This window comes from Triticum aestivum, chromosome 3A (assembly GCF_018294505.1).
Source record: "Triticum aestivum cultivar Chinese Spring chromosome 3A, IWGSC CS RefSeq v2.1, whole genome shotgun sequence".
NCBI lineage: Eukaryota > Viridiplantae > Streptophyta > Magnoliopsida > Poales > Poaceae > Triticum > Triticum aestivum.
Genome location: NC_057800.1, coordinates 37,597,689 through 37,625,442, shown reverse-complemented (window position 1 = coordinate 37,625,442; position 27,754 = coordinate 37,597,689). Strand labels below are relative to the sequence as shown.

Sequence of the window (27,754 nt, the reverse complement as noted above, 5' to 3'; positions counted from 1 at the left end):
GAGTGGTGTGATCTGATGGCTACACAACGCCCGATCCAACGGCCGGCGAGGCGGATGATCTTTCCTCTAACGTAAGTCGGATGATTTGTAGCGTCTATCCAAAGTTTATGGATTTGTTTGCAAGGGAGAGAGAAGAGACTGATGCATGCGCCTCCTTCTCTGACAAAAAGTAGTACTCTGGGGCTGCTAGATTGACAAAAGTAGTACTCTGGTGGTGATCCAGCTATTGAAATACCAATATTTCATAAACAATGAAAACCTTTTATACAACACAAGAGTCAATATACGGTATGAGGTGTCACCAGTTGATGGGCTAGCGGGTTGCCGGTACATACCGGACTGCCCAATTTTTTGTTTCGCGGCCAGCACTAGTGCGACGATGAGGAGGATGGTTGGGCTACGGCTCTTCATGATTTCTTGGTGGTGGTTGCTCGCCTAACGCTCGTATCTGTTGCTTCCTGGTAAATGGTAGTGCATCTAAACAGTCATTTGATGCTTAAGATACGGCGTATTATCCTGAGATCTTCCGCGATTCGCTTACTATGAAGTGTGATTGCATATATAAATGTTTGAGATATAAGATTTCTAGGTATGGATTTATGGAGCATATCTCAAATGATTTGATCCAACCTGATGGATTTATTTTCTTTTATTTATGATATGATACATCCGTCGTTAAGGTTGAACTAATGAGAAGAGACAAAGGGGGCAGAGGGAGGGAGAGACCGAGAGACAATACACCACCACCATGGCCGTGGGCACATCCTCTTCGATGCTCGGCGAGGCTCTCCTCCTCATCGTCCTCTTGTCGGCCACCGATGTTCACGGTGGGTCAAGCTCCAGCGCCGCGCCATGTTCCCCATTGGACGACCTCTGCTTCACGCCCAATATGTGATCCTATCCGAGAGGAACTCGAAGGTCCCACCAAGGATAGAGCCGCATATTGAAATGCTTTTGCAAGATGGATATCATTACATCATACCATTATATAATAGTTGGGGATACATACAAAGGCATACCAATGCCACATGAATACATCAAACAATATACATGAGAACAACATCTGACTACGGATAAAACACAAATAGAAACTCAAACGACATCCACGCCCTGCTAGCCCAAGCTGCCGACCAGGAACCTATCCCCTGGTCGAAGAAGAAGAAGAAGGAGAAGAAGAAGAAGAAGAAGAAGAAGAAGAACTCCAAAACATGTAAACATCGCTCTCACGTCATGATCATCACATTACCTGTACCTGCAACTGTTGTTGTAGTAATCTGTAAGCCACGAGGGCTTAGCAATCCCATTACCATGGGTATCAAGACTAGCAAAGCTTAATGGGTATGGAATGGATAAGTGGTGAGGTTGCAGCAAGTGACTAAACATTATATGGTGGCTAACTTACGAGTACAAGAGTAAGATGAGTAATTACGCAAACGGTCACAAACTAGTGTTCTCTTCTCGAACGCACCCGAAAAGAGATAAGTCACGGTTAAGCACACGATTGGTGTATTTTAATTGAGTTTAGTTCAAGTCCCCTATAACCTGATATTAAAAATTCCCAACTATCACATAACCGCGGGCACGGCTCTCGAAAGTTTAAACCTGATACGTCTCCATCATATCTATAATTTTTTGTTGTTCCATGCCAATATTATTCAAATTTCATATACTTTTGGTAACTTTTTATACTATTTTTAGGAATAACATATTGATCCAGTGCCCAGTGCCAGTTCCTGTTTGTTGCATGTTTTTTGTTTCGCAGAATATCCATATCAAACGGAGTTCAAACGGAATAAAAACTGACGGAGATTTTTTTTAAAATATATATATGATTTTTGGGAAGAAGAATCCACGCGCGACGATGCTCGAGGGGCCCATGAGGTAGGGGGCGCGCCCTGGGGAGGCAGCCGCCCCTGACCCTCGTGGCCACCCCGTAAGGCCGTTGATGCCCTTATTTCGCTGCAAGAAAGCTAATATCCGGATAGAGATCGTGTCAAAATTTCAGCCCAATCGGAGTTACGGATCTTCGAGAATATAAGAAACGGTGAAAGGGAAGAATATGAGAACGCAGAAACAGAGAGAGACAAAGAGACAGATCCAATATCGGAGGGGCTCTCGCCCCTCCCGTGCAATGGAGGCCATGGACCAGAGGAGAAACCCTTCTCCCATCTAGGGAGGAGGTCAAGGAAGAAGAAGAAGGAGGGGGGCTCTCTCCCCCTCGCTTCCGGTGGCACCGGAGTGCCACCGGGGGCCATCATCATCACCGCGATCTACACCAACATCTCCGCCATCTTCACCAACATCTCCATCACCTTTTCCCCTCTATCTATAGCGGTCCACTCTCCCGCAACCCGCTGTACCCTCTACTTGAACATGGTGCTTTATTCTTCATATTATTATCCAATGATGTGTTCCCATCCTATGATGTCTGAGTAGATTTTCGTTGTCCTATCGGTGGTTGATGAATTGCTATGATTGATTTAATTTGCTTGTGGTTATGTTGCTGTCCTTTGGTGCCCATCATATGAGCGCGCGCGTGGATCACACCATAGGGTTAGTTGTATGTTGATAGGACTATCTATTGGAGGGCAAGAGTGACAGAAGCTTCAACCTAGCATAGAAATTCATGCATACGGGATTGAAGGGGGACCAATATATCTTAATGCTATGGTTGGGTTTTACCTTAATGAACATTAGTAGTTGCGGATGCTTGCTAATAGTTCCAATCATAAGTGCATAGAATTCAAAGTAAAGGATGACATGCTAGCAGTGGCCTCTCCCACATAATACTTGCTATCGGTCTAGTAAAGTAGTCAATTGCTTAGGGACAATTTCGCAACTCCTACCACCACTTTTCCACACTCGCTATATTTACTTTATCGTTTCTTTATCTAAACAGCCCCTACTTTTTATTTACGTACTCTTTATTATCTTGCAAACCTATCCAACAACACCTACAAAGTACTTCTAGTTTCATACTTGTTCTAGGTAAAGCGAACGTCAAGCGTGCGTAGAGTTGTATCGGTGGTCGATAGAACTTGAGGGAATATTTGTTCTACCTTTAGCTCCTCGTTGGATTCGACACTCTTACTTATCGAAAACTGTTGCGATCCCCTATACTTGTGGGTTATCAAGACCTTTTTCTGGCGCCGTTGCCGGGGAGCAATAGCGTGGGGTGAATATTCTCGTGTGTGCTTGTTTGCTTTATCACTAAGTAATTTTTATTAGATGTTCTTAGTTGTTTTCTATCTTTAGTTATGGGTAGGAAACGCAAAATACCAAAAAGATTAGTTGTACCTACTGACCCAATGGTTGAAGAACCACTCAGAATCTATCACACTGCTGAAGCTTTTTACTTGGATCATCTTTGAACCCTATGTGCTCGTGCTGAAACCCCAACTAGCTTAGGTGAGGGCAAATTTTTAGATGAGCATCCTTGTTATGTGCGACACCGAATATCTGAAAAAGGGAAACTTTTATTGGATCAAATTCACCGTTTGCAATGTTATGCTTGGAATTTATGTGAAATATATGATTATACTTGTTGTTCTGAAGACCCTAAGAAACACCTTCGCTACCAATGTTTGTTTAGTGATAATGGAATCGTATCCTCTTATGCTAAGGGTGTTTATAGTTACTATGATGTTCAACAAATTGAAGAATTTGTTGCTTTTAAGGGTGCTTACGAAATTGCTTCTTTGATTGAAAAGTATGATGCTACTTTTTAGAAATCAGAAAATTTTGCCATATTTAAATATTGCGTTGATAATTATGCTTCTAATGCTTATGTTAAACCATATATTGAGGAATACTCCGCTGTCCAAGAAGAGACTAATATGTTGCAGGAGTCTATGGCAGAAGAAATTGATGAAACTGTGAGCTCATTGGATGAAAAAGATGAGGAAGAGAGCGAAGAACAAAAGGAGGAAGAGCGGATTAGCTACCCGTGCCCACCTTCTAATGAGAGTAACTCTTCAACTCATACATTGTTTAATTCCCCTTCGTGCTTACCGGAGGATGATTGCTATGATGATTGTTATGATCCCGTTGATTCTTTTCAAATATCCCTTTTTGATGATGCTTGCAATGCTTGTGGCCAAGATGCCAATATGAATTATGCTTATGAAGATGAACTTGCTATAGTTCCTTATGTTAAACATGAAATTGTTGCTATTGCACCCATGCATGATAGTCCTATTATCTTTGTAAATTCTCCCGACTACACTATATCGGAGAAGTTTGCACTTATTAAGGATTATATTGATGGGTTGCCTTTTACCGTTGCACATGATGATTTTGATGAATATAATATGCATGTGCTTGCTGCTCCTACTTGCCATTATTATGAGAGAGGAACTATATCTCCACCTCTCTATGTTTCCAATATATTAAAATTGCAAGAAACTGTTTATACTATGCATTGGCCTTTACTTTGTGTGCCTGAATTGTTCTTTTATGACATGCCGATGCATAGGAAGAGAGTTAGACTTTGTTGTTATATTATATATGTTACCTTGTGCTCACCACTAAGTTACAAATCATTGTTAATTAAAATTGGCTTTGATATACCTTGGGATCCGGGTGGATCCATTACTTGAGCACTATATGCCTAGCTTAATGGATTTAAAGAAAGCGCTGCCAGGGAGACAACCCGGAAGTTTTAGAGAGTCATTTATTTCTGTTGAATGCTTTGATATAGTTTAAAAACAACAAAAATAAAGAGGGGAACCCAAAACTTTTTCAAAAAGGAAAGTGAAAGTGAGAGAGACAAGCATTGTTGAAGTGGGAGCTAGCCTTGAACTTTGTTCATGCTCACAGAAATTTTGTGAATCTTGATTACAGAAACTTTTCAATAAAAATAATTATCCCCTTGTACAATTCCATTGTATTATAAAAATAATGTTCCAAGGTTTTCCTTTAGGATGTTTACATTTGCTTGATGGTTTGTACGGTGCAGGACAGAAACTTTGACTGTAGTGCGCGATTTTACATTTTTAGCTGGAACGTCAAATGGTTCTGATTCTTTTTGCACTGTCTTAATATACAAATTTTTTATTTTTCCTAATTTTGGTAGAATTGTTCAAGTATCATAAGTATGGTGAATGTTCAGATTATTACAGACTGTTCCGTTTTAGACAGATTCTGTTTTTGATGCATAGTTTGCTTGTTTTGATGAAACTATCAATTTATATTAGTGGATTAAGCCATGAAAAAGTTATATTAAAGTAGACACAATGCAAAAATAAAATATGAATTGGTTTGCAACAGTACTTAGAGTAGTGATTTGCTTTATTATACTAACAGATCTTACCGAGTTTTCTGTTGAAGTTTTGTGTGGATGAAGTGTTCGATGATCGAGAAGGTCTCGATGTGAGAAGAAGGAAGAGAGGCAAGAGCTCAAGCTTGGGGGTGCCCGAGGCACCCCAAGTAAATATTCAAGGAGACTCAAGCGTCTAAGCTTGGGGATGCCCCGGAAGGCATCCCCTCTTTCTTCAACAAGTATCGGTATGTTTTCGGATTCGTTTCGTTCATGCGATATGTGCAATCTTGGAGCGTCTTTTACATTTAGTTTTCATTTTTCTTTTATGCACCATGCTGGTATGAGATAGTCCTTGGTTTATTTATAGAATGCTCTATGCACTTCACTTATATCTTTTGAGTATGGCTTTATAGAATGCTTCATGTGCTTCACTTATATCATTTAAAGTTTGGATTGCATGTTTCTCTTTACATAGACAACCGCCATTTGTAGAATGCTCTTTTGCTTCACTTATATTTGTTAGAGCATGGGTATATCTTTTGTAGAAAGAATTAAACTCTCTTGCTTCACTTATATCTATTTAGAGAGATGACAGGAATTGGTCATTCACATGGTTAGTCATAAAGTCCTACATAAAACTTGTAGATCACTGAATATGATATGTTTGATTCCTTGCAATAGTTTTGCGATATAAAGATGGTGATATTAGAGTCATGCTAGTGGCTAGTTGTGGATTAGTAGAAATACTTGTGTTGAGGTTTGTGATTCCCGTAGCATGCAAGTATGGTGAACTGTTATGTAACGAAGTTGGAGCATGAGGTATTTATTGATTGTCTTCCTTATGAGTGGCGGTCGGGGATGAGCGATGGTCTTTTTCTCCCAATCTATCCCCCTAGGAGCATGCGCGTAGTACTTTGTTTCGATGACTAATAGATTTTTGCAATATGTGAGTTCTTTATGACTAAAGTTGAGTCCATGGACTATACGCACTCTCACCCTTCCATCATTGCTAGCCTCTCTAGTACCGCGCAACTTTCGCCGGTACCATAAACCCACCACATACCTTTCGCAAAACAGCCACCATACCTACCTATCATGGCATTTCCATAGCCATTCCGAGATATATTGCCATGCAACTTCCATCATCATCATATACATGACTTGAGCATTCATTGTCATATTGCTTTGCATGATCGTAAGATAGCTAGCATGATGTTTTCATGGCTTGTCCGTTTTTTGATGTCATTGCTACGCTAGATCATTGCACATCCCGGTACACCGCCGGAGGCATTCATATAGAGTCATATCTTTGTTCTAGATATCGAGTTGTAAGTAAATAAAAGTGTGATGATCATCATTATTAGAGCATTGCCCCAGTGAGGAAATGATGATGGAGACTATGATTCCCCCACAAGTCGGGATGAGACTCCGGACAAAAAAAAAGAGAAAGGCCAAAAAAAGGCACAAAAAAGAGAAAAGAAAACAAAAGAAAACAAAAAAATGAGAGAAAAAGAGAGAAGGGGCAATGCTACTATCCTTTTTCCACACTTGTGCTTCAAAGTAGCACCATGTTCTTCATATAGAGAGTCTCTTGAGTTATCACTTTCATATACTAGTGGGAATTTTCATTATACAACTTGGCTTGTATATTCCGATGATGGGCTTCCTCAAATGCCCGAGGTCTTCATGAGCAAGAAAGTTGGATGCACACCCACTTAGTTTCACTTAGAGCTTTCATACACTTATAGCTCTAGTGCATTCGTTGCATGGCAATCCCTACTCACTCACATTGATATCTATTAATGGGCATCTCAATAGCCCGTTGATACGCCTAGTTGATGTGAGACTATCTTCTCCTTTTTGTCTCCTCCACCATCATATTCTATTCCACCTATAGTGCTATGTCCATGGCTCACGCTCATGTATTGCGTGAAAGTTGAAAAGGTTTGAGAACGTCAAAAGTACGAAACAATTCCTTGTCTTGTCATCGGGGTTGTGCATGATGTGAATATTTTGTGTGGTGAAGTTGGAGCATAGCCAGACTATATGATTTTGTAGGGATAACTTTCTTTGGCCATGTTATTTTGAAAAGACATGATTGCTTTATTAGTAGGCTTGAAGTATTATTGTTTTTACGTCAAATGATAGACTATTGCTTTGAATCACTCATTTCTTAATATTCATGCCATGATTAGATATGTGATCAAGATTATGCTAGGTAGCATTCCACATAAAAAATTATCTTTTTTATCATTTACCTACTCGAGGACGAGCAGGAATTAAGCTTGGGGATGCTGATACGTCTCCGTCATATCTATAATTTTTGATTGTTCCATGCCAATATTATTCAACTTCCATATACTTTTGGCAACTTTTTATACTATTTTTGGGACTAACATATTGATCCAGTGCCCAGTGCCAGTTCCTGTTTGTTGCATGTTTTTTGTTTCGCAGAATATCCATATCAAACGGAGTCCAAACGGAATAAAAACTGACGGAGATTTTTTTTGGAATATATATGATTTTTGGGAAGAAGAATCCACGCGCGACGATGCTCGAGGGTCCCACGAGGTAGGGGGCGCGCCCTGGGGAGCCAGGCGCGCTCCTGACCCTCGTGGCCACCCCGTAAGGCGGTTGAGGCCCTTCTATCGTCGCAAGAAAGCTAATATCTGGATAGAGATCGTGTCAAAATTTCAGCCCAATCGGAGTTACGGATCTCCGGAAATATAAGAAACGGTGAAAGGGAAGAATCTAGGAACGCAGAAACAGAGAGAGACAGAGAGACAGATCCAATCTCGGAGGGGCTCTCGCCCCTCCCGTGCCATGGAGGCCATGGACCAGAGGAGAAACCCTTCTCCCATCTAGGGAGGAGGTCAAGGAAGAAGAAGGAGGAGGGGGCTCTCTCCCCCTCGCTTCCGGTGGCACCGGAGTGCCACCGGGGGCCATCATCATCACCGCGATCTACACCAACACCTCCGCCATCTTCACCAACATCTCCATCACCTTTTCCCTCTATCTACAGCGGTCCACTCTCCCCCAACCCGCTGTACCCTCTACTTGAACATGGTGCTTTATTCTTCATATTATTATCCAATGATGTGTTCCCATCCTATGATGTTTGAGTAGATTTCCGTTGTCCTATCGGTGGTTGATGAATTGCTATGATTGATTTAATTTGCTTGTGGTTATGTTGCTATCCTTTGGTGCCCATCATATGAGACGCGCGTGGATCACACCATAGGGTTAGTTGTATGTTGATAGGACTATGTATTGGAGGGCAAGAGTGATAGAAGCTTCAACCTAGCATAGAAATTGATGTATACAGGATTGAAGGGGGACCAATATATCTTAATGCTATGGTTGGTTTTACCTTAATGAACATTAGTAGTTGCGGATGCTTGCTAATAGTTCCAATCATAAGTGCATAGAATTCCAATTAAGGGATGACATGCTAGCAGTGGCCTCTCCCACATAATACTTGCTATCGGTCTAGTAAAGTAGTCAATTGCTTAGGGACAATTTCGCAACTCCTACCACCACTTTTCCACACTCGCTATATTTACTTTATCGTTTCTTTATCTAAACAGCCCCTACTTTTTATTTACATAATCTTTATTATCTTGTAAACCTATCCAACAACACCTACAAAGTACTTCTAGTTTCATACTTGTTCTAGGTAAAGCGAACGTCGAGCGTGCGTAGAGTTGTATCGGTGATCGATAGAACTTGAGGGAATATTTGTTCTACTTTTAGCTCCTAGTTGGGTTCGACACTCTTACTTATCAAAAACTGTGGCGATCCCCTATACTTGTGGGTTATCAAAACCCTGCAGGGGTGTCCCAACTTAGCCCATGACAAGCTCACGATCGGCGGAGACAATCCTCCATCTCGGGACCCTCCGATCAGACTCGGAATCCCGGTGCACATGACATTTCGACAATGGTAAAACAAGTCCAGCAAGACCTCCCGGCGTGTCAACACCTTGATAGTAGCCGCGAGTATCTCCTCTCAGGCCACGACCGGATGAGCACTACATACGGCAACCGAAAACCCCAGTTGAAGGGGTGGCACTGCAAGTAGCTCTATTTTGGGACCAATACCATCAGCACTGCCCCACTGCATTATGTTAAGTTACTCCTCGGGTAGCGCTAACTCCCTATGCATCAAATTTAATATCAAGTTTAGTTGTTATGTTGGGTAAATGGTAAAACCAATGTTGGGCCTTGTTGGAAGAGTTTTATTCAAAGCGAACTGTCAAGAGGGGCCCATAAACCCTCATCGTGATAGGGACGCAAAATCAAGGAACATAACATCGGTATGACGGAAACTAGAGCGACAAGAGTGGAACAAAACACCAAGCAAAAGGCTAAGCCTTCCACCCTTTACCAAGTATATAGATGCATTAATTAAATAAGAGATACTGTGATATCCCAAGATATTCATGTCCCAACATGGAACAACATGCACTGCACCTGTAATTAGCAACACTATAAGAGGGGTTGAGCAAAGCAGTAACATAGCCAAACAACGATTTTCTGGGATGGTGGAAAAGGTTAGAGGTTGTCATGGCAATTTGCGAGGTTTGATAAACAAGTGGTAGGTAGCGCGACATAGTGATAGCATCGAGACAACTAGCATAGCAAAGATAGTAGTGAGATCCAAGGCGACGGTCATCTTGCCTGAAATCCCGCTAGGAAGAAAATCGAGTCCATGAAGAAGATGAACCCACGTAGTCGAACGGATCCTCACAATCGCAACGTTACCGGAACTATTAAGAAGAAGCAACACCGGAAAGAAGCAAACAACACGGTAAACACACAACACATAAACATGACATAATACTCATACAAATATGATGCATGACAAGGCTACATGATACTACTCATGGCAATAGATGATGCATACACAATAACCCCACATCAAAGCAAGTTTAAATGAGGCCGGAATCAATATACCAATTCCGGAAACTCACCATATGCAAATTTCGAAATTGGTCCAGATCTGAATAACACATTATATGAGGCTGTTAAACAGAAAGTTAAAATGCACCATGATGATCTACGCATTTTTCTAATCAAGTTACATATAAAGTTCATTTAATTCGGAGCTACGGCGTAGAAGATATGATCAAAACAAGTTACATATGGCATTGATGCAAAATGCATCCAAACACCAAGCACACATACTCAAATCAAGGATGCAACAAGGTAATATGAAACTACATGCAAAACTAAGCAAGTTTCACATAGAGCATGCTCCAAACGGAGCCACGGTGCAACACATACACGCGAAACAAGTTTAAAGGACAAGTTGTGCAAAATACCAACTAGGCATCTTACAAGCACCATAACAACATGCTACAAGAACAAGATAAGCACAAAGAAGATATGCACTTCAAGTACAGATTACATACTTCAAGTAACATTAAGGTTCAGGTTCATAGGCATCAAGATTAAACCAACATAATCAATGCAACAAGCCACTTTATAACACAGTTTATGACTTAGTGAAAAACAAGGCATACATGTGAGCAGAAATAACATGTTGACATGTTTGAGGCATGAAACAATGATGCTACAGTGCAAGATCATAGCAACCAAAATCATGGCTTTAAAATAAAGGTTATACATGGAAAAATGATTACTAAGAACAGTTTGCAAGTCATAACAGATTCTCAAACTTCGTGAAAAACAAAGGTTGAAAACAGATTCATGATGCACACTTTGACACAACAAAAGTATATGCTACCAGAACATTTCATGGCATCAAAGGGCATGGCAAGCATGTACATATTAAGCACTACAAAACATGGACACTAAGCTACTGCTAGAAAACACTAGAACATGCTCAAAACATCATGGCAACTTGCAAATGATTACAGTTATCCAGACTTAGTGGAATTTACTGGACATAGCAGACTTAGTAGGCAAGTTTACAAGCTCATGCAACTCATCACAAAGCATATCATGGCATGTGCATATAACCAACAGCAAGAAGACATGTTTGTGCAGCTGTTCATGGCAAGAACATGGTCATAGGATATATATAAAACTAGCTATTCACATGGAAAAAATGAACTTACTGATAACAGACTGACAGCAACATTATTTAGTAATTTTAGAACATGGTAATGAAAAGCTACAACAGGCCCTAATTGCAAACAAGGGCATGGATGGATAGATCGTAACAAGATCTACAAAATATCCTTACTGAGAATCTCCATATTATACATGGATTCACTAGTAGCATCAAGTTAACATGACAACATAATATAGCAGGTTTAGACTTAGCAGAAAACACTAAGTCACTGAAATCAGCAACGACAATTACCCTACTTCACAAGCTTGTGCTAGTCATCACAGGGTATATCATGGCATTAGCTAAATACCACAAGAAAGAGGACATAAAAATGCACTAAACTCATGTTGACAAAATGCTCATATGATGCATGCATTAAATCATTCGAAAATGACAAAAGGGCAAGTTATGACAGTTTTCAGCAGTTTACAGCATATAGCACTTCTGCAACGAAGATTAACATGGAAAAATGAACTCTAATATGAATGCAAAGCACACCATCATGAAGAGAACTCTGAGAAGATCATTTTCATATAAAGAACATCACCATAGGAACAACATGCACAAAGTTACCAGCCTCACAAGATGCATATATGATATAACAGAAACAGGGACTTAATGAAAAAGAAAAGGCTAAGTTAGAAATGAGCGTTGTATAGTTATTCGACGCACACGGCGCTGGATAGGGGAGAATGGATGCTCACCTAGCTGGGCCTAGCCCAGGTCGGTGAGGAGGAGGCCTGGCCGGGCAAAGCCGTTTAGGCCGATCACTGGCCGAGGCTGAGCCTGGGCTTGCGGGGCCCACACAGAAGGCGAGCGAGGGGAGCGGGACGAGCTTCCCAGCTCGATCCCGAGCCATGGCGGGGTCGGCAGCGCAGCGAGGTCCAGGACAAGGCGAGGGAGGCGGGGGACGCCAGATCTGGTCGAGATCCGGTGGATCCAGCCTGTGACACCCCGATAGTTAAGCTATAGTAAACCCCTGTTAATGATGCCAGGTCATCATGATTACAATTTTGCTAAACTGCAACTGTTTCAAACTAAGATCAAATTCAAATTCAAATAACAATTCAAATTATAATTCCATAAAACAATGAATTAAAAATGTTCAAAAGGTTGCAAATATTCACTAACAAATTAACAAACATCAAACAACATTTTGGGAATGTTTATATGCCTCTCAGATAATTAAAACCGGAAAAAACATTTAAATTAACCTTTTAAAAGTAAACAAATATGAATCCTTTTTAAAATGATTTGAAACTTTGTGTGCAAGTAAATTATATGACCCAATACTTATGTGCCAAGTTTCATGTGCACCAAAATTCATTTGCTACCTAAACTAAAGGCAAATCAGAGGAGAAATAAAGAAACAGAAAAGAAAAGGTAAAAAATAAAACAAAAGAAATAAATAGCAGATCCCCCAACCAACTGGGCCTCGGCTGCAGGCAGCCAACCCACCCCGCAAACCCCACTGGCCTATATGGCCTGCCTCGTCCAAACACTAACCCCTCCTGACGCCACTCTTCCGCCTCCCCCCATTTTGGATCTGGATCGGGCGCCCCTCACCTCGCTTCGCTGCTTGACGTTGCCAGCACCGTGCCGTCCTCGTCCCCAACGACCCCCCTTGCACTCCCTCTCCTCCCCTGGATCTAGATCGGGGACGCGGCGCCCCGACCTCATCGCCGCTCGTCATCGACCGCTCCCGAGGCCAACGCACCACCCAGCGCCAGCTGTCGTTGTCGACCACCACCACCTCGACCCCGTCGTCGTTCGTCGCCGACCACATCCTCCTCCTCGCCGGACTGCTTGTCCTCGCCTCCTCCCCGACTCGCTTCATCGCGCCTCGCCGCCTGATCCCCTGCACCGCCCGTGAGCATCGCCCCTCTCCTCTCCCCCTCCGCTCCCGTTGCCAGATCCGACCATGCCCGTCGTCTGCGCCATGGCCCTGCTACTGTCCCTAATGGCCACCGTCCCTGTGCTGCTTCGCCACCGCGGTGCCCCGCTCGCGCCCCCTGCCATCTCGGCCAACCGCTGCGCTCATCGACGCCACGCCTAACCCACACGCAGCCTCACCGCCCCGTTCTGACCGACCGCCGTGCCCCACCCCATCCTTCCTCGCTCGTCGCCTGTGCCACACGACCGCGGCCCCGCACCGTTCCGCCTCGCACGCGCGCGCTTGACGTCGTGTCCTGCTGATACGTCTCCAACGTATCTATAATTTTTTATTGCCCCATGCTATTATATATTCTGTTTTGGATGTTTAATGGGCTTATTTATACACTTTTATATTATTTATGGGACTAACCTATTAACCAGAGGCCCAACCCAAATTGTTGTTTTTTGCCTATTTCAGTGTTTTGCTGAAAAAGAATATCAAACGGAGTCCAAACGGAATGAAACCTTCGGGAACGTGATTTTTGGAACAAATGTGATCCAGTGGACTTGGAGTGGACGTCAAGCAATCAATGAGGCGGCCACGAGGCAGGGGGCGCACCCACCCCCCTGGGCATGCCCTCCACCCTTGTGGGCCCCTCGTTGCTCCACCGGCCTACTTCTTCCTCCTATATATATCTACGTACCCCAAAAACATCCAGGAGCACCACGAAAACCTAATTCCACCGCCGCAACCTTCTGTACCCATGAGATCCCATCTTGGGGCCTTTTCCGGCGCTCCGCCGAGGGGGCATTGATCATGGAGCGCTTCTACATCAACATCATAGCCTCTCTGATGATGTGTGAGTAGTTTACCTCAGACCTTCGGGTCCATAGTTAGTAGCTAGATGGCTTCTTCTCTCTCTTTGGATCTCAATACAAAGTTCTCCTCAATTCTCTTGGAGATCTATTCGATGTAACTCTTTTTGCGGTGTGTTTTTCAAGATCCGATGAATTGTGGGTTTATGATTAAGATTATCTATGAACAATATTTGAATCTTCTCTGAATTCTTTTATGTATGATTGGTTATCTTTGCAAGTCTCTTTGGATTATCAGTTTGGTTTGGCCTACTAGATTGATCTTTCTTGGAATGGGAGAAGTGCTTAGCTTTGGGTTCAATCTTGCGGTGCTCGATCCCAGTGACAGTAGGGGAAAAGACACGTATTGTATTGTTGCCATCGAGGATAAAAATATGGGGTTTATATCATATTGCTTAAGTTTATCCCTCTACATCATGTCATCTTAGGTAATGTGTTACTCTGTTCTTATGAACTTAATACTCTAGATGCATGCTAGATAGCGGTCGATGTGTGGAGTAATAGTAGTAGATGCAGAATCGTTTCGGTCTACTTGTCGCAGATGTGATGCCTATATACATGATCATGCCTAGATATTCTCATAACTATGCTCAATTCTATCAATTGCTCGTCAGTAATTTGTTCACCCACCGTAATACTTATGCTATCTTGAGAGAAGCCACTAGTGAAACCTATGGCCCCCGGGTCTATTTTCCATCATATAAGTTTCCAATCTATTTTATTTTGCTATCTTTACTTTCAATCTATATCATAAAAATACTAAAACTATTTATCTTACTATTATTATCTCTATCAGATCTCACTCTTGCAAGTGGCCGTGAAGGGATTGACAACCCCTTTATCGCGTTGGTTGCGAGGTTCTTATTTGTTTGTGTAGGTACGAGGTGACTCGCGCGTGGTCTCCTACTTTATTGATACCTTGGTTCTCAAAAACTAAGGAAAATAATTACGGTGCTTTGCTGCATCACTCTTTCCTCTTCAAGGTAAAACCAACGCATGCTCAAGAGGTAGCATCTGCCCTGCCGGGCGCGCCTGCACCCGGGGCCCGTTGGCGCGCCCTACCCCGAGCAGCTCCCTGCTCCAGCTCGCCCACCACATCGCGGCCGTGCCGGCCATCCATGCCCGCGACACCGCCTCCCAGCTCGCCGCTCCCCTCTCTCTCCGCCGTCCTAGGGCTCCACTCCGTCCACACGTGCACCCCCGGGGCTTCGTCTGAAAACACGCCGCCCAGCGCCCGTTTACCCTCCCTGGTTGGGCTGGGTCAATGACCAGAGGGGCCCAGCCCCTTTTAGAAAAAAAGAAAAAAAGAATTAGAAAAAAGTAAATACTAATTAAATTAATTAATAAATTTAGTTAATTAACTTAATTATTTAGCTTAACCTAATTAATTTGTTTAGATTAAACTAATTAACTAGGTTAATTAGCTAACAGTCTATGACAACCGGGACCCACACGTTAGATGACCAAGTCAACCGCACTGTTGACTGATGACCTCAGCATTGCATCATGTTGACATCAGCAGACACTATTCTGGATAATGTTAGAATTAATTAGATAAATAAGTTCAAAAATTGATCAAATCTTTTTAAATTAATATAAAATAAACTGTAGCTCGGATGGAAAAACTTTGTACATGAAAGTTGCTCAGAACGACGAGACGAATTTGGATGTGCATCCCATTCGTCCGCCACACACCCCTAGCATAGCAAACACGCAACTTTCCCCCTCCGGTTCATCTTTCCGAAAACGTCAAACACCGGGAATACTATCTCGGATATTTCCCCCCTTTGTTGGTATCACCTACTGCCATGTTTGGGCACACCTAGCACCGCGCATTGCCATGTTATGCTTTGTGATGCTTCGATTGCTTTGTTATTTATTGTGTTCCCCCTCTGTTACTTCTTTCTGGTAGACCCTGAGACTGTTGCCGATACCCCTATTATCGACTACATCGACGACGACCCCTCCTTCTTGCCAGAGCAACCAGGCAAGCCCCCCCCCCTTGATCAACCCGATATTGCCTAATTCTTCTCTCAACTTCTTGCAAGGGAGTAGTGTAGCATGTTACTGCTTTCGGTTAATCCTATTCTGCTGCATAGCTTGTCATTGTTGCTACAGTTGTTATCCTTACCTGCAATCCTAAATGCTTAGTATAGGATGCTAGTATTCCATTAGTGGACCTACACTCTCGTCCGTCTGCTATGCTATACTATCGGGTCGTGATCACGTCGGGTGTTGATCACGGGTATATACTATACATGTTTACATATGACACATGTTGTGACTAAAGTCGGGTCGGCTCGTTGAGTACCCGCAAGTCATTCGGATATGGGGGCTGAAAGGACAGGTGGTTCCATCCTGATAGTGGTGGGCCTGGGTTCCGGACGGCCCCCGACTATTACTTTGTGGCGGAGCGACAGGGCAGGTTGAGACCACCTAGGTGAGAGGTGGGCCTGGCCCTGGTCGGCATCTGCGGTTACATCAATTAACACGCTTAACGAGATCTTGGTATTTGATATGAGTCTGTCCAATGGCCTATACGCACTAACCAACTACGCGAGAACAGTTATGAGCACTCAACGTCGTGGTATCAGCCGAAGCGTTCTTGACGTCAGCGACTAAGTGGCGCACGCTGGATTGGACTGGAATGCCTGATCTTGTATTAGGGAGTCTAGGTCTGCTTCCGGCCACCCACACAACGTGCAGGTGTGCAATGGGCGATGGCCCTAGACCCCTGCGCCATAGGATTTAGACCGGCGTGCTGACCTCTCTGTTGTGCCTAGGTGGGGCTGTGACGTGTTGATCTTCTGAGGCCGCGCATGATCCAGAAAAGTGTGTCCAGCCAAAGGGGATCGAGCGTGTTGGGTTATGTGGTGCACCCCTGCAGGGAAGTTTATCTATTCGAATAGTCGGGTCCCTCGTTAAAAGAACGACCTGGAGTTGTACCTTGACCTTATGACAACTAGAACCAGATACTTAATAAAACACACCCTTTCAAGTGCCAGATATAACTCGGTGATCGCTCTCTAACAGGGCGACGAGGAGAGGATCGCCGGGTAGGATTATGCTATACGATGCTACTTGGTGAACTTACCATCTACTCTCTTCTACTGCTTCAAGATGGAGGCTGCCAAAAGCGTAGTCTTTAGGACTAGTTATCCCCCTCTTATTCTGGCATTCTGCAGTTCAGTCCACAGATACTATCCATCTCATTGATACCAATGCATATGTAGTGTAGATCCTTGCTTGCGAGTACTTTGGATGAGTACTCACGGTTGCTTTGCTCCCCCTTTTCCCCTTTCTATACCTGGTTGTTGCAACCAGATGCTGGAGCCCGAGAGCCAGACGCCACCATCGACGATAACTCCTACTACACTGGAGGTGCCTACTACTACGTTCAGACCACCAACGACGACCAGGAGTAGTTTAGGAGGATCCCAGGCAGGAGGCATGCACCTCTTTCGATATGTATCCCAGTTTGTGCTAGCCATCTTATGGCAACTTGTTTAACTTCTGTCTGTACTCAGGTATTGTGGCATCCGCTAACTCGTCTATGACCAAGCTCTTGTATTTGAGCCCTCGAAGACCCTGGCTTGTAATATGATGCTTATATGACTTATTTTATTTTTAGAGTTGTGTTGTGATATCTTCCCATGAGTCCTTGATCTTGATCGTACTCGTTTGCGTGTATGATTAGTGTGTGATTGAATCAGGGGCGCCACACGGCCGGCCGGCGTCAGATCCGGCCAACGGCGACGGCAGACGTGGTTCAAGGCAGCGGGAGCTCCATGGCGATGGCGGCCACTAGCGGGCGGCGAGGCGCGCTAGAGGAGCGGGTCAGCGTGAAGGAGGCGGGGTTCCGGCGAGGCGGCGGCGACGTCCTGGTCGCCGGAGTTGATCGCCGGTGGGGCGACACGTGGCGGCGGGGTCGGCGAACGGGAGGAGGGAGCGGGGCGCTCGGGCGCTGCAACAGCGGCGGCTTGGGCCCGGGCGGGCCCTGGATGGGCCGCGCGGGTGGGGAGGTGGCTGGCTGCGGTGGCGACAGGTGGGAGAAGAGTGGTGGTGTGTGGATTTCAAGGAGGGTAGGGTTTCCGGATCAGGCAGGGGTAGGTTTCCTTATATAGGGAGGGAGGCTAGGTTTTTGTGATTTCATACGTTTTCGAACCGTTCGATCGCCATCGGGCGGTCCGGATCGGAGGGGGCTTAGGTGAGGGGTTGGTGGGCTGTGTAGATGGTTGTGGGCTGAGAAGAGAGGGAGGATGGCGGCCTGGCAGTAGTTTTCAAATACCGAAAACGTCCGACTTTTGACCAGTTATATTGCGGTTGTATGTTTAATGGTTGGGCCATCAAACGGACTCCGAATGCAACGCAACTTGGCAAGCGGTCTACCTACACCATAATAAGGCCGCACGTCAACTTTCACCTCATTCCGGGAACACTTTCACTACCGGACTCGCGGTCTATGCCTACGGCCCAGGGCCGTCGGCATAGGTCCTTTGCCGTCGGCATAGATCTATGCCTACGACTGCCGTCGGCATAGACCCGTTGGCATAGATCACGTCAGCGTAGTCTTGTCAGACCATCGGCGTAGTATAGCCGTCGGCATAGGGGCCTATGCCGACGGCCGGGCGTCAGCTGTCGGCACTGTTTTTCGTCTGACGGCAACGGATGGCGCCGTCAAAAGTGCTGACGAATCGTGGAATGGCACGTGGCAGAGGTACGCCGACGGCTTGGCTGTCGGCATAGATAGAAATCTATGCTGACGGCCTATCCGTCGGCATACCTGTGCCACGTGGCATCCCGTGGTGCCTCCTGGTGGCAGGTCTATGCCTGCGACAAAGCCGTAGGCATAAACGGAATCTATGCCGACGGCTTTGCCGTAGGCATAGTTCTGCCACGTGTCGGCCCCCTGGTTTCTCCTGGCGGCAGAGATATGCCGACGGCAAAGTTCCATCTATGCCGGCATATCTCTGCCACTTGGCGCGTCCTGGTATCTCCTGGGCTTATATATGCCGATGGCTTTGCCGTAGGCATAGCTTTTTTTCTTCTTCTATGTTTTCAATTTTTCAATTCATTTGACAGCATTTCAAAGCAGAATAATATAGAATTATGCAGAAATATGACAGTTCATCATCTAAACATACTCAAGTTCATCATCATCTAAACATACTCAAGTTCATCATCATCATCTAAAGATCATCACCGGCGAAAGTTCATGAACATAAAAGTAGTGCAAGACATGGAACATCATAAAAGTAGGAACATGAAAGGCATGGCATGACGGCCACATGCACGGAATCATCATCGACATCAAACAAGACCACCTCCGCCAAAACCACCACCACCAAGACCACCTCCGCCAAAAGCACCACCGCTAAGACCACCTCCGCCAAAACTGCCACCACGACCACCATCACTCTGGAAGATCGAAGTGACTGGGGTCGACGGAGCAGGAGTCGAGCCACCAGTCCCCTACATGTTTGAGAGAAGATTCCAATGGTAAATATGATATGAGTGTTGAATGAACGAGAACTAGTTTGACAGTAGTTAGGCAAATGTACTAACCGGACTATCACTGCCTAGTGCCACCCATTCATCGAACGTGGGCACGTGTGGGGGTTCTCTCGCAGGTGGTCGTGGGGGTCCCATTTGTGGTGGATCCATGCGGTTACTCCAAGACGCCAACATAGCCTGGATGTTAGTTAAACAAGCAAACTAGAAGGTCAGAAGGAATGAAAGTGCAAAATTTTAGCTTGGTTTTAAGAGGGCAAGACTAACCGCCATCATCTGACAGTTGTAATCATCATTTGCCTTCACTCGTTGCAAGTACTCTCGCACCTCGAGATTCCTATGCTCGACAAAGGCCTTATATGCCTACATAATTTAGGTTGTTTCTAAGTGAGCAATGCTGAAAATAAACTGAGAATGCTAGAGAGAAGAAGATAAAGGGGAAGTATTTACAGCATGCTGGCGGGCTAAGGGAGTCTGTGAACGCCCCGTACTCTCTAACTGGCTCGGGTTGGTAGACCGGCCGAAGCCGTGTGTACGAGATTGAAGGAGTGATCAAGCCATCAAAACACGGATACCGGCCATGTGACTTCCCCTGGATGGCCACCACCGCCGTGTCGTCGATCTGAGACTGGGCGACCTCAGGAACAGGAACATCCGGATGCAACTTCTGATAGTGCTGAGTGTAAGACGCTAGGTGCTCCTCGGTCTTGCCGTAGTACTAGCTCTCGCCCTCCTTGGGATGACTCCGCTCGCGGGCCAGCTTCCACGACTCAATGTCTGAGAGCAGCCTCTTCAACTTGTCCTCCTGCAACGTCAAACAGAAGTTAGCCATACATAAGAACATGACGGTAAAGAAGAACAAAAATGCATCATGCATATAGATACACCTTCATGGCCTTGAAGCCCCAGTGGTTCCTGTTTCCTTGGCCGTGTGTCCCGTCTTTTCCACGGTTAGCCCGAGCCTTGATGCTCTTGGCAGCAAACTCTGCGTCGTCGCCGAGCCACCTATCCACCAAACTCGCCCATCTGTCATGCCTTCCATAGCACCAACGAGGAACAACCTATGCAAATTTGGAAGCATGACATGTGAGCATGGTACATATAGTTGAATGCTTGAAACAATGAAAAGTTAGTAATAGTTACCATCATGAACTGCTCCCTGTTCAAGGTAAGTCGTTGCTTCTGCGCTTGAGTTTTGGTCATCTTTTGTTGCAGGTAGATGTGGTAGTACTGCGAGACGGCAACCTAGCGCACCTCGTACTGTAACTGACGAGCTTTCTTCTTCGCAGCCGCAAGCAAGACTACGTCGGCTCTGGCCTTGTGCTCGTCAAGAACTCTATAGAGTTGCTGCAATCATGCATAAACCAGAAAAAAATAAGGCATGAGTTGAGTGATTCAATTATAAACTATGAACGAAACTGAAGACAAGTGATTCAGAAGAGAACTTACTCAAAATTTGGTGATCACGGCCTTAGCGGATGTCCCGTACTCCGCGTTGCTGCAAGCCTCATAGTGGGCCCAGCTCGTGGCCAAAACCCGCAGCTGCGGGTCCTTGTCTGGCCACGGGCAGAATAGGCCAGGCCAAAACTCCTTCAACAGGACAATGATAAGGCCGTTTGGTTTACGGTCCTTTCCGCGAAGGATCCAGTTTCTGCAAAAGAATCAAAGGATTGCCATGTGTACAATAAGAAAATGTTGTCACGTGTTGAAAATATTATTGAGAGGCACTTACTCTGTCACTGCAGGTTCAATGTGTTGCAATGCTTGCAAGGCTTGAGTGATGTGCATTACCGAGAGGGCCCAGAGATACCTCTCCGACAATCGGAGTGACAAATCCTAATCTTGAAATATGCCAACCCAACAAATACCTTCGGAGACACCTGTAGAGCACCTTTATAATCACCCAGTTACATTGTGATGTTTGGTAGCACACAAAGTGTTCCTCCGATAAACGGGAGTTGCATAATCTCATAGTCATAGGAACATGTATAAGTTATGAAGAAAGCAATAGCAACAAACTAAATGATCAAGTGCTAAGCTAACGGAATGGGTCAAGTCAATCACATCATTCTCCTAATGATGTGATCCCGTTAATCAAATGACAACTCATGTCTATGGTTAGGAAACATAACCATCTTTGATCAACGAGCTAGTCAAGTAGAGGCATACTAGTGACACTCTATTTTGTCTATGTATTCACACATGTATTATGTTTCCGGTTAATACAATTCTAGCATGAATTATAAACATTTATCATGATATAAGGAAATAAATAATAACTTTATTATTGCCTCTAGGGCATATTTCCTTCACAATGAGCCACTTGTGCACCTCGATAGAAGGTGGTGTAGGTAGTCCGGCATTACCTCGCAGCGGAGCACCAGGTGGCAAGTCACCCCACAACTCGGGATCAACCTCCCCTCCACCACCCTCCTCGCCCTCCTCCTCACCCTCCTCCTCCTCAGCCTCCTCCTCCTCGCCCTCCTCCTCCTCACCATTAGGAACATACTCCTCCTCCTTAGACTCAGAAGGTGCCTCTGTATAGGAGGGCATCTCCCCCCACCTCGTCCTCCTCTAGGGGCTCTCCCCCACCGCCTCCTCCTCTAGGGTATCCTCCCCCGACCCCTCCACCTCCCTATGAGGTGTCATCCTCGCATAGTCGGGAGGGAACCTTGTGGGCTCGTCCACTCCGAGTAAGTCATTTGAATTTACTAAGGAAACTGGCGCCGCTGGACTTGCCCATGATTAGCAAACCTGCACTGAGAAGAGAATAAACAATTAGTAAGGATATCAAATAAACAAGCATATGGGAAAAACATTAATAGAAGAAGAGCACATTAAGCATACTATTGTAATGATCATTAAAAGAACTTACATTTTCTAGAACCCATATGAATCATCACTATTGTAATCTATTTCTGGACCAGTCTCATCATCACTATCACGCATATCTTCTTCGTTGTCTGACGGGGGTGGAGGCTCTTCCTCATCGTCAGCGTATTCATTTAACTTTTCAAGCATAATTATGTCTCTTTGATTCACAACTGCCTCACCATCAATCCGTGCGTCGTCGTCGTTTGGGTCCAGGTCAACATAACCCAAGTCATCATCCTCGTTGTTTCGGACCACGTCATCATGTTCCTCTTGATAGAACACTCCCTCGTATGTCATGGGGTTTATGTTGTAGTAATCATCATCGTTCGGGTCCGGTAGCTTACCATGTGGCTGAAGTAAATATGCGCTAGAGGCAATAATAATATTATTATTTTATTTCCTTATATCATGATAAATGTTTATAATTCATGCTAGAATTGTATTATCCGGAAACATAATACTTGTGTGAATATATAGACAAACTAAACGTCACTAGTATGCCTCTACTTGACTAGCTCGTTAATCAAAGATGGTTATGTTTCCTAACCATAGACATGTGTTGTCATTTGATTATCGGGATCACATTATTAGGAGAATGATGTGATTGACATGACCCATTCCATTAGCTTAGCACCCGATCGTTTAGTATGTTGCTATTGCTTTCTTCATGACTTATACATGTTCCTATGACTATGAGATTATGCAACTCCCGTTTGCCGGAGGAACACTTTGTGTGCTACCAAACGTCACAACGTAACTGGGTGATTGTAAAGGAGCTCTACAGGTGTCTCCAAAGGTAAATGTTGGGTTGGCGTATTTCGAGATTAGGATTTGTCACTCTGATTGTCGGAGAGGTATCTCTGGGCCTTCTCGGTAATGCACATCACATAAGCCTTGCAAGCATTTCAACTAATGAGTTAGTTGCGAGATGATGTATTACGAAACGAGTAAAGAGACTTGCCGGTAACGAGATTGAACTAGGTATTGAGATACCGACGATCGAATCACGGGCAAGTAACATACCGATGACAAAGGGAACAACGTATGTTGTTATGCGGTCTGACCGATAAAGATCTTCGTAGAATATGTGGGAGCCAATATGAGCATCCAGGTTCCGCTATTGGTTATTGACCAGAGACATGTCTCGGTCATGTCTACATTGTTCTCGAACCCGTAGGGTCCGCACGCTTAAGGTTTCGATGAAAGTTATATGAGTTTATGAGTTTTTGATGTACCGAAGTGAGTTCGGAGTCCCGGATGTGATCACGGACATGATGAGGAGTCTCGAAATGGTCGAGACATAAAGATTGATATATTGGACGGCTATATTCAGACACCGGAAGTGTTCCGGGTGATTTCGGAGAAAACCGGAGAGCCGGAGGGTTACCGGAACCCCCGGGGAGAAGTAATGGGCCATATGGGCCTTAGTGGAGAGAGAGAGAGGGGCAGCCAGGGTGGGCCGCGCGCCTCCTCCCCCCCTGGTCCGAATTGGACTAGGAGAGGGGGGCGGCGCCCCCCTTTCTTTCTCCCTCCCCACTTCCTTCCCCCTCCTAGTAGGAGTCCTACTCCTACTAGGAGGAGGACTCCTCCTTGGCGCGCCATAGGGCCGGCCGGCCTCCTCCCCTTGCTCCTTTATATACGGGGGCAGGGGGCACCCCTAGACACACAAGTTGATCCACGTGATCATTTTCTTAGCCGTGTGCGGTGCCCCCTTCCACCATAATCCTCGATAATATTGTAGTGGTGCTTAGGCGAAGCCCTGCGACAGTTGAAGATCAAGATCATCACCACGCCGTCGTGCTGACGGAACTCTTCCCCGACACTTTGCTGGATTGGAGTCCGGGGATCATCATCGAGCTGAACGTGTGCTAGAACTCGGAGGTGCCGTACGTTCGGTGCTTGGATCGGTCGGATCGGGAAGACGTACGACTACTTCCTCTACGTTGTGTCAACACTTCCGTTGCCGGTCTACGAGGGTACGTAGACAACACTCTCCCCTCTCGTTGCTATGCATCACCATGATCTTGTGTGTGCGTAGGAAAATTTTGAAATTACTACGTTCCCCAACAGTGGCATCCGAGCCTAGGTTTTATGTGTTGATGTTATATGCACGAGTAGAACACAAGTGAGTTGTGGGCGATATAAGTCATACTGCTTACCAGCATGTCATACTTTGGTTCGGCGGTATTGTTGGACGAAGCGGCCCGGACCGACATTACACGTACGCTTACGCGAGACCGGTTCTCCCGACGTGCTTTGCACAAAGGTGGCTAGCGGGTGTCAGTTTCTCCAACTTTAGTTGAACCGAGTGTGGCTACGCCCGGTCCTTGCGAAGGTTAAAACAGCACCAACTTGACAAACTATCGTTATGGTTTTGATGCGTGGTTCTTCCTTAAGCCCGTAGCAGCCACGTAAAACTTGCAACAACAAAGTAGAGAACGTCTAACTTGTTTTTGCAGGGCATGTTGTGATGTGATATGGTCAAGACATGATGCTAAATTTTATTGTATGAGATGATCATGTTTTGTAACCAAGTTATCGGAAACTGGCAGGAGCCATATGGTTGTCGCTTTATTGTATGCAATGCAATTGTGCTGTAATGCTTTACTTTATCAATAAGCTGTAGCGATAGTCGTGGAAGCATAAGATTGGCAAGACGACAACGATGCTACGATGATGATCAAGGTGTCGCACCGGTGACGATGGTGATCATGACGGTTCTTCAAAGATGGAGATCACAAGCACAAGATGATGATGGCCATATCATATCACTTATATTGATTGCATGTGATGTTTATCTTTTATGCATCTTATCTTGCTTTGATTGACGGTAGCATTTTAAGATCATCTCTCACTAATTATCAAGAAGTGTTCTCCCTGAGTATGCACGGTTGCAAAAGTTCTTCGTGCTGAGACACCACGTGATGATCGGGTGTGATAGGCTCTACGTTCATATACAACGGGTGCAAAACAGTTGCACACGCGGAATACTCAAGTTATACTTGACGAGCCAAGCATATACAGATATGGCCTCGGAACACGGAGACCGAAAGGTCGAGCGTGAATCATATAGTAGATATGATCAACATAGTGATGTTCACCAATGAAACTACTCCATCTCACGTGATGATCGGACAGGGTTTAGTTGATTTGGATCACGTAATCACTTAGAGGATTAGAGGGATGTCTATCTAAGTGGGAGTTCTTTAGTAATATGATTAATTGAACCTAAATTTATCATGAACTTAGTACCTGATAGTATCTTGCTTGTTTATGTTTGATTGTAGATAGATGGCCCGTGTTGTTGTTCCGTTAAATTTTAATGCGTTCCTTGAGAAAGCAAAGTTGAAAGATGATGGTGGCAATTACACAGACTCGGTCCGTAACTTGAGGATTATCCTCATTGCTGCACAGAAGAATTACGTCCTGGAAGCACTGCTGGGTGCCAGGCCTGCTGCTGGAGCAACGCCAGATGTTATGAACATCTGGCAGAGCAAAGCTGATGACTACTCGATAGTTCAGTGTGCCATGCTTTACGGCTTAGAATCAGGACTTCAACGATGTTTTGAATGTCATGGAGCATATGAGATGTTCCAGGAGTTGAAGTTAATATTTCAAGCAAATGCCCGGATTGAGAGATATGAAGTCTCCAATAAGTTCTATAGCTGCAAGATGGAGGAGAACAGTTCTGTCAGTGAGCATATACTCAAAATGTCTGGGTATAATAATCACTTGATTCAATTGGGAGTTAATCTTCCAAATGATTGCGTCATTGACAGAATTCTCCAATCACTGCCACCAAGCTACAAGAGCTTCGTGATGAACTATAATATGCAAGGGATGAATAAGACTATTCCCGAGCTCTTTGCAATGCTGAAAGCTGCGGAGGTAGAAATCAAGAAGGAGCATCAAGTGTTGATGGTCAACAAGACCACTAGTTTCAACAAAAAGGGCAAAGGAAAGAAGAAGGGGAACTTCAAAAGGAACAGCAAGCAAGTTGCTACTCAAGAGAAGAAACCCAAACCTGGACCTAAGCCTGAAACTGAGTGCTTCTACTGCAAGCAGACTGGTCACTGGAAGCGGAACTGCCCCAAGTATTTGGCGGATAAGAAGGATGACAAGGTGAACAAAGGTATATGTGATATACATGTTATTGATGTGTACCTTACTAATGCTCGCAGTAGCACCTGGATATTTGATATTGGTTCTGTTGCTAACATTTGCAACTCGAAACAGGGACTACGGATTAAGCGAAGATTGGCTAAGGACGAGGTGACGATGCGCGTGGGAAATGGTTCCAAAGTCGATGTGATCGCAGTCGGCACGCTACCTCTACATCTACCTTCGGGATTAGTATTAGACCTAAATAATTGTTATTTGGTGCCTGCATTAAGCATGAACATTATATCTGGATCTTGTTTGATGCGAGACGGTTATTCATTTAAATCAGAGAATAATGGTTGCTCTATTTATATGAGTAATATCTTTTATGGTCATGCACCCTTAAAGAGTGGTCTATTTTTATTAAATCTCGATAGTAGTGACACACATATTCATAGTGTTGGAGCCAAAAGATGCAGAGTTGATAATGATAGTGCAACTTATTTGTGGCACTGCCATTTGGGTCATATCGGTATAAAGCGCATGAAGAAACTCCATAATGATGGGCTTTTGGAACCACTTGATTATGAATCACTTTGTACTTGCGAACCGTGCCTTATTGGTAAGATGACAAAAACACCGTTCTCCGGTACTATGGAGAGAGCAACAGATTTATTGGAAGTCATACATACAGATGTATGTGGTCCAATGAATGTTGAGGCTCGTGGCGGATATCGTTATTTTCTCACCTTCACAGATGACTTAAGCAGATATGGGTACGGTAATCCTGTTCTGGAAATCATGCTACTAGATCATGATGAACCTACGAATTATGAAGAAGCGATGGTGAGCCCAGATTCCGCAAAATGGCTTGAAGCCATGAAATCTGAGATGGGATCCATGTATGAGAACAAAGTATGGACTTTGGTTGACTTGCCCAATGATTGGCAAGCAATTGAGAACAAATGGATCTTCAAGAAGAAGACTGACGTTGACGGTAATATTACTGTCTACAAAGCTCGACTTGTCGCAAAAGGTTTTCGGCAAGTTCAAGGGATTGACTACGATGAGACCTTCTCACCCGTAGCGATGCTTAAGTCTATCCGAATCATGTTAGCAATTGCCGCATTTTATGATTATGAAATTTGGCAAATGAATGTCAAAACTGCATACCTGAAT

General features: G+C 44.6%; 1 pseudogene; it reads left to right on the top strand.

The window, feature by feature from the left end:
• The first annotated feature begins 718 nt into the window (after positions 1-718).
• Positions 719-27,754, top strand: part of LOC123056692 (uncharacterized) — a 42,694-nt pseudogene continuing 15,658 nt past the window's right edge.